The following is an 11,309-nucleotide window of genomic DNA, read 5'->3' as shown; positions in this document are numbered from 1 at the left end:
TGTTGCCAAGAGTTGGGAATGAATATTGAAAAATAAGTACCTTGTGTTTCTCTGGGTCATGTTCCTCTGTGGATATTTGCATTATGAAATTTACAATGAAAAGAACATTAGTCACCAGCCACCAGAGCCTGATCCAGCACCCACTACAGTCAGAGCAAAGACTTCCATTGACTTCAGCGGAAATTGGATTAGGCCCACAACACTCTTGTCCAAACTCTGTGTATTTTGTGCCAAACATGTTGGTATTTGAACAGAACTTCTTTCAGTGACCTGTCAGATTGCCTCCTCCCCATCACGAGTTCCTGGGAGGAGCACAGGAGCTGTGTAAGGCTGGAAGAGAAGGACAAAGGCCATCTACTCCAGGCAAGGGGAAGGAGCCAGGCAAGACTGAGAGGAGGGGAGGAGTCACAGGGGGGTGATTGCTGAGGAAGATGTTGTTCTGGGTTGTAAATTAAGAGTGGGGAATCTGGAGGAGGCTCTAAGGAAAGCTGGAAGGGAGCTGCTGGCAACCAGTGCCACAAGATCAGAATGAAGTTTCCATGGGGAAGTCTGGAGTGGCTGGAAAAAGGCAGGCAAGAAGCTACTAAGACAGGCATCAAAAGAAACAGACTAAAGACAAAGTTCAGCAGAGTAGAACAGTTGCTGTAGAAAGTTAACTCTGGAAGCACAGAACGGAGTCTGCCTGATGAAGGTTGAGCTGCAGCATTTGAGCACTGTAGTATTAAGGACTGCACGCTTGGTGAGACATATTGTCATGGTTCTCAACACTCAAGAATATGGGAGGAAGGTACTAATGAGAGGGATGGAGTGCACAGATTCGCAGACAAGCATAGTTTAAACAGGGCTAAACCTGGCCTCAGTGGGACTTGTCAGGTACCTCAAGTCATGGCTTTCAGAGAACTGGGAGCTACATCACTATTAGAGAATAGTGAAAAATACATGGAGCTGTTAACGCAAAACTGCATAAACATAAACACATACAATCAAAAGATGCAACTCTGCTTGATTCTACACTTTATTGTTTCTATCCTCTCAAAACTTACACAACACAGCAGCTGTGTTTCATTCCTTTATTTGAATTAAACTGAAAAAGAAAACCTGGAGCTGTTGTACAAAGTTAATAGAATATAAAGATATAACCTGAGGGTGGCTTTAATGGTTTGCATTCTATATTGTTTTCCTGAATCTTTGAATAAATATTTCTCGGTACAATAACTTTTAAATTAGATTATATCCAAGAGGCTGATGAAATTACAGAACTGCTCAATTGCATCATTCTTCCAACATAACAAAAACATGGCTGAATGGATTCCTGATAAATTTTAGATTCTTTTATTCAGCTGCCCTGTGTATTGTTTGCAATACTGTAAATTCGGTAGAAAAATTCAGTTCTCAGTTACTCTGTCCTATGACACATTGGAAATGCAAAGCTACCAGAGTCGAATTATTACTTATTATTTTATTACTTACATTAATGATATTGTAGCAATACCTAAGAATCTCAAATAAGATCAGTATTCTGTCTTGATAGATGCTGTTCTTATATGTAAGGAAATAGGCTTGATTGACTGGAGAAAGAAAGTGTTGAAAATTAGATGAAAGAAAAAGTACCCTCATTTTTCATCTAGGAAGAACACACAAAGAAGTTTATGGCAAAACAGAAGATCCAGTCTGGCAACTTGTACAGAATTTTGACCACCCTTTCCTCTGAAAACAAGTGCCAAAGGGAATGGCACTATACCTGAGAACAAGATTTATAGATTGTTATAAGAGTTATAGATTGCAGTCCTTTAATCTTTAACACAGATTAAATCAGTATCTTTCTCAGTAATATACCGCACTTTCTCCACCTAAAGGTCATATGCCATTTTGTCTACTGAAGTAAAAAAAAAGCATTTTTAAATGATATTGTAAATGATAAAAATGGATGAGCTCTTAAATAAAATGATAGCTTTGCAGGAACTGAGTGGCTGATGCACTGCAAATAAGTCACCTGTCACTACTGAGATTTCATGAGAGACCTTCTGAACTGAAAACAACAAACAACAGTGTTTGTTCTATTTAAAAAAAAAAAAAAAAGGACTGCAACAGTAGTCAGTAGTTGGCAATTTTTTCTTCAAACCTACATTAGGAACCAATATTAATTGTTTTCCACCAACAAAGTATGCCACCTTCTCACAGTCTATGTGTAATCATATTAGGTCTTAATATCATTAATCTAAAGATGTTAAATTCATGGCATACATGCCAGAAGTGGTATATATTACTCTAGTAGATATTATTTTGGGTTATCCAGAAACATCCTTCTAGCCTACTAGCAGCCCTGACAGGCATGCAAGGAACCTGGGCACAATGAAGCTCAGTACTTATCCATTGGCAGCTACGAGGCTGCTATGACCAGCCATTCAGGGACACTCTGAGCCCAAGTTGCTACCCTGTGTTCAATAGATATTTTTGCTTCTGAAGCCAGGTAAAGTTTGACAACCAGAGCAGTGTGTTGCACAATTTATATAAATGTAGTGTGAACAAAACCTTTCTCAGATTGTTTTTTTATTGTCACCTGGTAGCTTCACATACTTCCTTCTACTTTTTAGATTATAATAAACACAAATAACTTTTCTCAAAGCCATTTATAGGCAACTATCACATTATTCTTCAGTCATCCATTTTCTGTCTATCCATTTAGGACTCATATGAGAGTTGTGCAAGATTCTTCTTTATCCTTACTTTTTATAATTTGTTTTTTTTTCTCATTTGATTATATTGAGAGGAGAGGAGAGGAGAGGAGAGGAGAGGAGAGGAGAGGAGAGGAGAGGAGAGGAGAGGAGAGGAGAGGAGAGGAGAGGAGAGGAGAGGAGAGGAGAGGAGAGGAGAGGAGAGGAGAGGAGAGGAGAGGAGAGGAGAGGAGAGGAGAGGAGAGGAGAGGAGAGGAGAGGAGAGGAGAGGAGAGGAGAGGAGAGGAGAGGAGAGGAGAGGAGAGGAGAGGAGAGGAGAGGAGAGGAGAGGAGAGGAGAGGAGAGGAGAGGAGAGGAGAGGAGAGGAGAGGAGAGGAGAGGAGAGGAGAGGAGAGGAGAGGAGAGGAGAGGGACTCATAGGATCTTGCAAAGACTTTTTTTTTTTTTCCCTAATAGTTTGTATAATGCCATTTGTTTCTGAGTGCTGATGATGCCTGATCTGCGGTTTGCCTTTCTGACCAGAGATACTCCAAGATCCCTTTTCTTAGTAGTAATATCTAGTTCAGAGCCAATCACCGATCATGTATAGTAGAGGTGATTTTTTTTCCAATGTACATTACTCTATACTTAGTGTTTAAAATTATATTTAGTCTGCTGCTTTGACTAAATATTATCACGTAGCTCTGTAGCATTTCACAGTCAGATTTCATATTTACTACACTGTCATATTTACTGCTCCATCAGCAACCTCCTTCCCCTGCTGCAGTTCTGGAAACATATGTTGCTGGTTCCTCAACCACATGTAAGGAAGCTGAAGTCAAACCTTAGGGCTGTGCTAGCCCAGCACAAACACAGGAGAGCAAGAAATGAGACTTATGAGGACTGAACCCCTCATTGCAGAACCTGAGGTGGGAGATGCCTTCAACATGTGACAGGACACCACTTGAGATATGACAAGTTGTCTATAATTTCAGGAAAAAAGATTAACAAGGTCATATTGCTCTCATCAAAGTCTGAAAAAGAAATCCAAATCTGAAATGTACAAATCTTAAAAATGGTTCCTTCTTAGTGGGTGAGGTGCTAAAGAAAACTAAGCCTTATCAAGCTTCAAACATGTAGATAAGTAATTGCAGGCTTGGGCTTCCCCCTCTTCAAAGTAGACAGGATGATCAACTTCGAACAACCCAGGTAATGAGGCCTCAGATAGCAAAGACATGGCAGACTTTATCTGACATACCCCTTAATAGCACTGTTTTAATTGCCAGAAGTCTCTAAAGCCTCGTGCTGTGCTGCAGACAAAAAGTGACGTCTGGAGGCAGTTAGATCACTGCTAAGGAGTTAGTTCCTTCCATTTCATTGCTGAGATTTTTTGTGGTCTATCAGGAGCCTCTTGGAGCCTAGAATGATAAAACAAAAGTGGAGCAACACTCTCAGCATGAAATGAAATGCTCAGTGTAGGAACAGGTTGAGACCAGCTGCTTTTGCAAATGAAGATAAAACCACATAGACTCTTTTTGCTGTAGCATGTGGGTGGTTCAGGGGAGGGTAGGAAATTAAGCTGTTGTGGTGGCAAAGCTTAACTGTGGCTGAAAAAAAGTATTTAAAACTGAGTTAAATACAATAGGCACTATGAAAGCGGTGAGAAGTGGTTCTATAATGAAAAAGGGCATCCACTACATATTAATTACTTGCAAAATAAAAAGGAAAGAAAACATTAAGAAAGAACCAACTTTTTCGTCTACACCTGTCTAGAGCCTGACATCAATTCTTAACTCTTACGTTACTTCTATCAGGATTAAAGAAATTAGTGGCTTCACAATAAACCACAAAAATACAGTAGGCAGAGGAAGCATATCCAGCTACAGGGAAAATTATTTGACAGTGCTTCACTATGAGAGTCTGTTCTCATTCATCGTACAGTCATCAAACTCAGCAATTCAAGCTCAGCTTTTGGGGCCAGATATCTTTCTCTGAATTCTTGAAGAAAGATATAGCTAAAGCAGTTTAGCTGTTGTGAAAAGAAAAAAAAAAAAAAAGGAAAAAAAAAAAAAAAAGGAAAAAAAAAAAAAAAGAGAGAGAGACACTGGATAAAAAATATATCAGAAAATATGCTGGCCTGTAAGCTGAAAAATGTAACTGCAGCACCACTGTTGGCTGCAAGAAGCTAACCTTACCCCACTGAAAGGTTGGGAAACAGAGGGAAAGGAAGCAGAGAACTGAAGGTAGGTAGCAGTCTGTATTTAATCAAGCACTGACAAAGGCTGAGTACAACACCAGCTTTTGTCTGTCAAGCTTCCAGAAGACAGACTCGTGCAGTGCTGTCAGTGGCATGCAGGGATGCCCGAGCTGGCTGCTGTGTTTGCATTTCTCTGCAACACACTGCAGTGCTGTGCAGAGGTACACTGGCTTTGGAAACAGCAGGCTGTGTTAGTGTGGAGCTTCCCACAGACCAACCCTTCCTCCTTGCCCAGTCTCAGGGGATTAGGTAAATGCGTTGCTTCCAGCATCAGACCTCATTTGAGTGGCTCTACATCTACTCTATTTGTTCTTACAACCGGCAGTGGTAGATATGTGCAACAAAACAGAGTTTTAACTTGTAAAAATTTACTCCACCTTGAAGAAGTAATCCCAACTTCAGCTGACTGTGGCTGGAGCTGCACCATGTATAGATGGCATGCTATACCCTCCCTGTACTCTCCAGGTACTAACTCAGGTGGACTAGACAATCTTCTTAAATTACCTGTATTCCACAGGAAGCAAAGCTATCAAGCAGCACAACAGCTCTTCAGAGGAGAGTTTTCCACCTGTCTCCACTGATACTATTTGTTGAAGAAGAGTGGGCTGCCTCTAGCCTCTTTTTTAAGGCAGGCAGTTTTTTGATAGGCCTTTTAAGATACACCAGTCCCAGAACTAGTCCAACTAGTGGCCCCATCCTAAATATCTGTTATTTATATCAGTAGTTCAGTATTTCACTAGCATTCTGGTAGTACGATAACTTCTTTTGATATGAAAACCAAAAACAGATGTATCTTTGTACACTGGTATTTAGTAACTTCTGATAAGACCTTAAATTATATTCCATGTAAAATACAGCTAAAATAAAGATTTCATAAATCAAGTATTACATTGCATATCTTTTTATGCCTGTCTTCAGTTTCCTTCACAGCTAGGTCTATCCTGGTTTGTCTTTGGATAAATACTTTCTGTCATAATTTATTTACTCTTTTCCATGCAAAGTGCATGCATATGCATGACTGGTAGGAAGCATAGAAAACACATCAAACATGCATGGCCCCATTTTTTAATGCTCGCTTTGCAGTGTTTCACAGAATCACAGAATCACAGAATTTCTAGGTTGGAAGAGACCTCAAGATCATCAAGTCCAACCTCTGACCTAATGCTAACAGTCCCCACTAAACCATATCACTAAGGTCTACATCTAAATGTCTTTTGAAGACTTCCAGGGATGGTGACTCCACCACCTCCCTGGGCAGCCTGTTCCAGTGTCTAACAACCCTTTCGGTAAAGAAGTTCTTCCTAACATCTAACCTAAAACTCCCCTGGTGCAACTTAAGCCCATTCCCCCTCGTCCTGTCACCAGGCACGTGGGAGAACAGGCCAACCCCCACCATGCATTCATGCATTCCGATCTGAGTTCAGAATTTTGTAGGTGTTTAAGATTAAAAAGCATGTTTAGTTTTATAAAGGTGCTGAGGCACCCAGGGCCTTTTTTTCAAAGTTGCTTTCCAGCTTTTCAGTCCCCAGCATGTACTGGTATATGGAGTTGTTTCTACCCAGGTGCAGAACTAGCCATTTATTTTCTTGCACTTCATGAGGTTCCCCTCTGCCCATTTCTCTGATTTGTCCAGCTCCCTTTGAATGGCAGCATACTCATTTGGCTTATCAGCCGGTTTTAATGGAAAGAGGCAGGCACCTACAACAATCAGGTCCTTTTCCCAGCTTTAAATATTTTCTTCCTCAATAGTTATAGGGGCAAACTAGAAATCAGCTTAGACTAGCTCCTAATATATAGGTACCTGCTGTTAAGGAATTTAAATCCTATTCATTTCATCAGTTCAACAGACTTTCTTGGTGATCCTCTACCAAGTAATGTTGTTCATGATGATGTGAACACAGCATAGATGTTTTGTACATGTCATGTACAGTTATACGATCTCCTCTGTGATACTTATGGAATAAAATACTTCTTTTTCATAGGCACTGAAAGCTCAGCTGCTTTTGAAATGTCATCCTGTGAAATAGACTTTTATAACTCCGTTTGACAGGATAGATCAAAAAGGTCCTGACTGAGTTCTGCGCTTTTCCTTGTTTCTTTCCCTCATAAAGGAATCCATATAACAATTTATTTTCAGCTACACAGCTGCTGCTGGATTGCCCATGAGCTCCATGCTCATCTGTAAGCTGATGACACTGAAATCTGGCATTCCCCTTACATCACAGTGATTGTGCTTTTTGTATTGACCTGCACATCTTCTAAGACCCCTAACTTCTTGCAGACTCCACAGTGTTTATCACTGGATTGACAACAGTTAATATCATGAGACAATTTTGCAAAACATAAGCACTCGGCCTTTGACAGTGCTCCAAGCTGTGCCTTTTGTTTGACACCCACTGGTCTGCCACACAGATTTCACACTGCAGTTGCAACACTAATGTCTTCAGTACCTTTCTCTTACTCTAAACCCATTTGTTCTCAGTGTGAGTGAATCAGTGGGTACAGAAAACTTATCTCACCAATGGCATTGAAAAGCAGCTATTCTGTACACTTTTAAAAATGACTGGATATGCTTCATCTGCTGACTTAACAGGAATCATTTCATTGTACAAATTGAATATTTTAGCCTCATAGTTATTTGTGAATATTACATATTGGCCAGGCCAGACAGAGCAAAAAAAAAACAGTGTTCTGCCGGACAGCCAGTCTTCAATCCTGTTTTCCCCATCTAAGCATAAAATACAGTTGTACTGCTGCAGGCTGCAGCTGTAATTTCACTTCCAGTAGGTCTCCAAAGGACTCTCACTGTATTCCTGGTTTACTTGCTCCTCACCGTTGCTTACTGCTGTGCCTTTTCTCTCACAGCATAAGACTAGACAGATATAGCCAGATAATTACCTTTATTAATTTCAGAGAGTTCACAAAGGTTGCACAGGCTATTTCGGGTGTTAATGTTACAACTTCTGGCTCAACCAGGGGAGAAAACAGAGCTTTAAAATTCCTAGTGGGAGAAGAGCTGCTTAACACTTGCTTTGCTATATGTCCAATGCGGAATGAAACATTGCTGCATTAGAAATCTAAAGGCTTTCTGAAAACTGAATTCCCTGTGTACTTGGGAGATTAAACTTACTTGCAGCAATAAGGAAGTAGACTTTGTGATATCACTAGTATTTCTAGGAAAGATGAGTCATGGTGCTTGACCAAATATAGTGTTGCTGTAGGGAAGCTAGTTTTTAATTGATGTGCTTTTTTTTTTTCTTTTTTTCTTTTTTTCTTTTTCCTCTCTACAGAAGAACAGACTCAGGTTTCTCTTGTAGAAAATCTGAAAACAACTCTCTTTTTAAAAATAAATCCAGAAGATTTCATCAAACATATTCTAATCATGGATACAGAATAAATATAAAATATACATGTATATTTTAAACCTGTTATCTGAAAATCACTTATATCCCTAAGTGTTCTTAAACACAAAAGTTGTCCCACTGGAAATGTAACAGCATTCAGGAAATCATCTTCATCAAATCAATATAACTGCTTATAACTGCATCAGAATCAAATCAATATAAGTGCTTATAACTGCATCAGTACTTTGCTGGTACAAAGAACTACAGAATCAGTTGTGCTAACTGGCTAACTGGTTTTGTTTGTTTGCTTTTTTTTTTTTTTTTTTTAATGCTTGGGATGAGACCATCTAACAGAACTGAGATGGTAAAAATAAAATGTAGCAAAGTCTTATGGTTTTATACAGATGTAATTCTTTCACATGTCAACATTTGGTATTAAACTTCCACTCCTTTGAGAAACATGTAAGGAGACAAAAAAGACTTTTAAAATTCTGCATTAGGAAAAAGATAACATTTCTATCTACAATACAGATACTCACCAAAAATACTCTTTTGCCCCAAACACCACCAACATCACCACCAACAAAACAGTATTATGTTGATTACATGCTCATTTAATCAATTTTTACATCTCTGAAACACATTACTCTTACACTGATATTAATCAGGGAAGAATTGTGACAAGCTATTGCAAAAGTCTGTGGGAACATTTGAGAGGTCTATTCAAATTAGCTTGCTAGCCACATTTAAAACCAATATTTAATAGTACGTGACTCATCAAGTTAAACTTTCTCATAATAGAGGCTGCTTTTAAACATTAGGCTGCGACTAGTTCATGAAGAAAGACCAAGACATTAAAGAACAAGCTGTAGATATAGTGGCTAAACCAGCACAGAGTCATTTAAAGAGTAGGGTTTTGACACAATCATCTATTTATTTGATTTTTATTTTTTAATTCCTTAGAGGAGTCTCTCACTTACATTTTGGGATTGGGATTATATTTAGAAATGTTTTCCTTCAATATAAACTTTGTTATAAAAATGCTAGTTCACATGCAACTATATCATTCTCAGCTGATGTAAATTGCTGTAGTTTCTTTTTCTTGAAAGGATTGTCTTTAATTCACATGTAGGTTAGATATCACAGGCCTTGAAGATGTAAAAGCTTACAAAAGTGTTAACTATTTTATTTTATTACTGTTATTAATCCTACAGGAGCTCTCCTCATTAAAACAAGTTCCTATAAGAATATTGACAACACTAACTTGTCTGACCAACATGTTCTTTCATTCCCATTGGAACTAGAGCACCATTAAAGCAAAGTTACTATAAGCTGTAAAAATAATATATGCTTTTATAGAAAGGAAGCAGTTAAATATACACATTTCACAAACACCTGACAAATTTACATGGTATAGCATTCACACTTAACAAAAAATGAAGGAAAACATTGTGGAAAAAATGTATTTTTGTTGAAGTGCTATGGCATTGCAGAGTCCTGCCAAACTTTTAAAATAACACGATTTTTGGTTTGGCTTGTCATCGGTAAAAAAAGGCAAGTGAAAAAGAATTATGCTAGGTTTTGAAGGCTACTTTTCTACAAGATGAAACCCCCAAAACATATTCACTTCTGAAAGGAAAAGTTAGTTAACTAGTCCTAATCTTCAAAGGCATGCTGTGAAGCCATGAAGTGGTATTTGCCACACACAACTGATTTTTAATTATTTTTTTTCCAAAGGAAGAGACTTTTCATATGGTCTGTCTCTTTCCTTAAAAACACTAACTAATTTCAGAACTATGTAATACTGAGGTTGGAGCCAAGGTGCTATAACCATGTTAGAGGGTGTTTAATATCCTGCAAGTAGTATCTTCTTATCAGCTGAAGGCAGAAAAAAAGCATCAGTCTATGGCAGAACTCTTGGAACACTTCTGATTTATGGACTGTTATATTTAGCCCAATATTGTCCTTTTGAAACCAGGATGACTGCTGAAATTTGTAAGTTTTCCCAGCCTTTTTATCACCACAGTCTTTTAGAACAAGGAAAGAGCTACGTAAGTGAAAATATAGGAAATGGGATTCTGTGAACAGAGCAGGACATTTCACTGGATAGGACATTGACCCTTTCCCTCTGATTATAAAAAAAGTGTCCAGATTATTCCCACTGTTTGCCTAATAGCTAAAGTAAAGCAGAATTCTCCTCATTCCTCTTTAACATAATGATGTAAATCAAACTCTTCTAAGAACATGTTCAGTGCTTATTCTGTCAGTTCCTATTAAAGGAGGATTGTATCTATGTTATATCATGATACTTCTTGTTTGAGTCTCCTAAGTGTACAAAAAAAGGCACAGACTGGAGCTCTCTATTGATTTCAGCAAAAGACACCATAATTCTCTGAAGACAGGACTCAGCTGTTTGTCTTTGAACAGCTGAAGCTTTGGAAAGTGCTTAACAATTCCAGTCCTCCTATTTTTTGGCCAGCTTTATTGCTGTTAGCAAAAGACCCTTGCTGTGGTGTGATAATGTCTAGTACCGGTGCCTGAATAGAGGGTGTATCAGAGCTCAGAGCACCAAGTGACATCCTGCCGAGGTATTATTTCTGGAGTGTCAATGAAACTGAAAGCTCCGGAGGAATTCAGAAGTGGGCCACTACCAAAGGCTGATCAAAAGGACTCGGAAATCAAGCAATCGCCTCTAATTGGATCCTTATGGCACTTATGGAGAGAATCCTTTCAGAAACCTGCTTTTAGAAGGCGACATGTAGAAAATTTCAAATGTGGTGTAGCTAGAGTACCAGTAATTAAAATCAGACTACCATTCAATGTATACTTTAGAGATGACTGATTCCCTGGATGCTCAAAAAGGCCTTTTTCATCCTTGCCAAATAATACCTGAGTTTGGGGACATCCTACCCTCTCTATTTTCAGACTTGGTCCAAGTATTCTTACCTTCTCTATGTTAGAAAGCCCTGCTCTTGTGCTCAGGAACAGTGCAAAGAATTTAGTTCACATTTATAGTGATACAGTTCTTCTAAGGGCTGTGAGGGAAAAAAGGGG

The sequence above is a fragment of the Anas acuta genome, chromosome 3 (assembly GCF_963932015.1).
Source record: "Anas acuta chromosome 3, bAnaAcu1.1, whole genome shotgun sequence".
Taxonomy (NCBI): Eukaryota; Metazoa; Chordata; class Aves; order Anseriformes; family Anatidae; genus Anas; species Anas acuta.
The sequence above is the reverse complement of the archived record's forward strand: the minus strand, read 5'-3'. Positions refer to the sequence as shown.